Genomic DNA, 3,532 nt, shown 5'->3' with positions numbered 1-3,532 from the left:
GCATTCTAGTCTAGAGACTAAGTCGCAACTGAGTTACAAGTTAGGAAGGGAGGCTTAGATACTATGCATTGCACAGTACCAAATACTAGGGCTGAGGCTTGAGGCCTATAATTGTACAATTCTTGGTTTAGGCTAGGATGAGAGGCTATCTTCTGCGCAATTTTGGATATAAGTGAGTCTAATTGAAGGAGGGGCCACTATGGTAGGTTTATGTACAGTTTTGGAGACGAAGGTAGACTAACTTTTGCACAGTTCTGAGAGACAGTGGGTCAGGATGAGGGGAGGACCACTGAAGTCATCTTTTGCACAATTCTAGAAGGGAAGGTTGATTGAAAAGATTACACAATTCTGTAAGGGAAGTTTTGTCATGGGCTCAGGAATTGCGCAATGCAGCAGTCCTAGGGCATAAGAACTACACATTACATATATGTAGGGTTCAAGGTCACAACTTGTTGACTGTAACTGTGTAATGCGTAGTACAGGTAGGTTGGGTGAAGCCAAGTTGAAGGGTCAAGGTGCTTCTTTGGAAAGGCTAAGTGTTGGACCAGTGACACCAACATGTGAAGTGATGAAGCCTCAACTATGTCCTAACAATTAGAATACTTAATTACTAAACAAATTTGATCACCCATGACACATGAACAACACTTTCGATTATGTGTGACCACTTCATGACTAGCTACAACAAGTGTGACACCTAAGATAGACTTTATGATGACTGTGACGACACTTTTGCGACATTGCTCAAAACTTTGTGAATGACTATGGTAGGCATTTACACGGTTAGGAAAACTCATAAATACAAAGATGAACCCTTGGAACCACTAGAATGAGCTTATTCATAAAGTGAAATAGGAAACATGAAAAAATATGACATTTTTCCTATCTTGCGAAAGGGAGCGAAACACTTAGTGAAAACATATGGAATGAATTTCAGTGTTTGTGACCATGCATTACATTGAAGACATAATCATATGAAAATGATAAGATTTCCTTTATACTACATTAAGAGGTTCATTTCAACTTCATGAAATATGTTCTTTGTTTTTCATACTTGCCCTCCAAAGGGTTGTGAATCAGATGGAGTCTTCAGGCGGTCCTGATCTTTTATCTTCTATCATGCCCCAGGGTTCATTGGTCTTTTTATCTGATGATTATCTTTTCTTTTCAAATCCTTAAGTGTCATCTATAATGCACTCCTTCTTTATCTCCTTCTTCATCATATTTCCATAGTTTAAGAGAGTACCTGCATCTCCAACTTACTCATGATAAGACGACATTAGTCTAAAAATGCCTAGCCTGAGATAGAGCACTTAGATTCATGAACTGGTTGAAGACTGAGTGACCGATCAGGGGATAAGGTGTTGGGAACGGGTTACCCAAGGATAGTTTTGGGAAAATTTTGTAATAAAGTTGTAAAGTCTCCTCCTTTTGTGGTTGCAGAGCTCAAAGGTGTCAAGAGTCATAAAGGGTTGTCCGCCCTTATTTTATAAAGTGTAAAGTTGGCTATAAAGATAAAAGGATCTAAGTAAGTAAGCTCTAGGTAGTTAGAGGAGTCGAGATGATCTGAAAATCACTCGTGAGTGATATCAGTTAATTAATTAATTAATGAAGGTATTACAGACTCATGTGCTGGTGTGTGTCTATTAGGCAACTGATCGATCAGATTTCAAAATACACAGACACTGGAAAATGGAAAACAGTAAGAGAAACACAGTAAGCAAATACAAGAACACAAAAAATTAATAAGGAGTTCACCCAATCCTCCTGGGCTACGTCTCCGGTCCAAGTTTCAGTGGTGGCCTTCTTTTATTGTGTCTTTAATGTAGAGTTTTTACAATGAGGAGCTCAAATTGAGTCTCCTGAAACAAATGATGCTTGGTAGGGTGGTTCTCGGATTCCCCAAGTGACTAGAGTGCATAGACTCAGTTCAATCTGGAACTCAGTTCCCGACAGATATCCTCACAGGGATCACTTGAACCTCTCAAGCTTGGTTCTGTCTGCTCGATGCTACCTTAACTCTGTAGGTCAGCTCGGCTCTCTGTTTTCTGCTTCTTGCTTCACTATCTCCTTCTTCCTTTTCACTATTTCCCTCTCTCTCATTCTCTGTCTGTTCATGGCTTAAATCCAATTTGTCTCATGATTGTTCGCTTCCTCTTCTGCCCCTTCTGATCGCCTGTTGCTGTTCTCTTGGAGTTCCATGCCTCTGCATCATCGTCACTGTGTAACGTCTCACAGGGAAGTGGCCACTTGTCCTCTCACGAACTGAACCAGTTCTTCCTCAAACGGTTCAGTATTTCGGTTACGTTGTGTAATGATTCATCCCCCAAATCAACTGTCAAATCGAACTTCAGACTTTTATATGCTGCAGCTTAATTCTCCCTCCCGATCTAGTTTCTCATCGAGCGCAATCTCTACCGTTAGATCTAGAGCCCCCAAATCCTACGGTGTTTGTTCTTATCGCGTGATTGACTTGCTCGGATGTTAGCCAACGATGAGAGTAGTTTTCTCTCTCATCCACTAGACACGCGTCGTGCAATGTGTGGAATTGCTCATTCTCCTACCAAATCCACTTACTGCCCAAAATTCCATCAATATTCCACCAATTTTGGAGCACGGGACCCACCTTTCACTTTTAGTGCTTTTCTCATGGTTTTCAGCTTCCCTTGTGATCGAGCGCTTGGGGCCTTTCCATTTTGAGGGGTTTTTCCCAGTGATGTGCGATTAGTACTAATCGCACATCAGAAACAGCCTCTGTTTTCTGATCTGGACTTCCTAACTGCTAATTTGCGTCCTGCGCAGTCTCCATGGGCCTCGGTCAACACACTTTGGCCCAGGTCCTCGTCGTTCCTTGCTGGCTACAAACTACCATTGTCTAGAGGTCCTTCCTAATAGCTCTTTGTTCACAAGTTTTTGAAGTCTATCCTGATTTGGTACAGTCATAGAACTTTGATAATTTTCATGGATCTAATTTGGATCATGGCCTTCCCAGTGAAAAATATTTTGGACCACCAAAAGTTGGTTTTCAAGCATCGACTAAGTCAGGGTACAATTGCCTCACTTGTCCAATATTTATCCACTTTTCACTGCTCGGCTTTGAACCCTTGAGCCCAACTTTGACATACTCAACATCTCCCCTGCGCGTCGTCCTTACCTTTCTATCCAGAACTATGTCTTCCTGCAATTCATTAAGATATTCAGGTAACAGGTCATCAATAGAAGGCAATTGACTCTACTCTTCGGGATCCTCAGTTAGTGAAGGGTCAAATAATCTCAAGCAATCTGCATTCACGACTGAGTAGATGTGCATGTAAGCTAGTAGATCAAGGCGAAAAGCACTCTCACCAATTTTCTCAAGTATCTTGAAAGGTCCATACCTGATAGGCTTTAGCCTTTACCTTCACCATGGATCATTTCCTTGCTGATATACAACCATACTTGGTCACCAACTTGGAAACTATGCTCCATCTGATGCTTTTCATGCCTTGCGTTGTATTTGTCTTGTCTCTTTTCCAGCTGTTCCTATACTGCC

The sequence above is a fragment of the Pinus tabuliformis genome, chromosome 6, assembly GCF_031772625.1.
Source record: "Pinus tabuliformis cultivar Carrire ecotype Pingquan chromosome 6, CPIR1, whole genome shotgun sequence".
Taxonomy (NCBI): Eukaryota; Viridiplantae; Streptophyta; class Pinopsida; order Pinales; family Pinaceae; genus Pinus; species Pinus tabuliformis.
The sequence above is the reverse complement of the archived record's forward strand: the minus strand, read 5'-3'. Positions refer to the sequence as shown.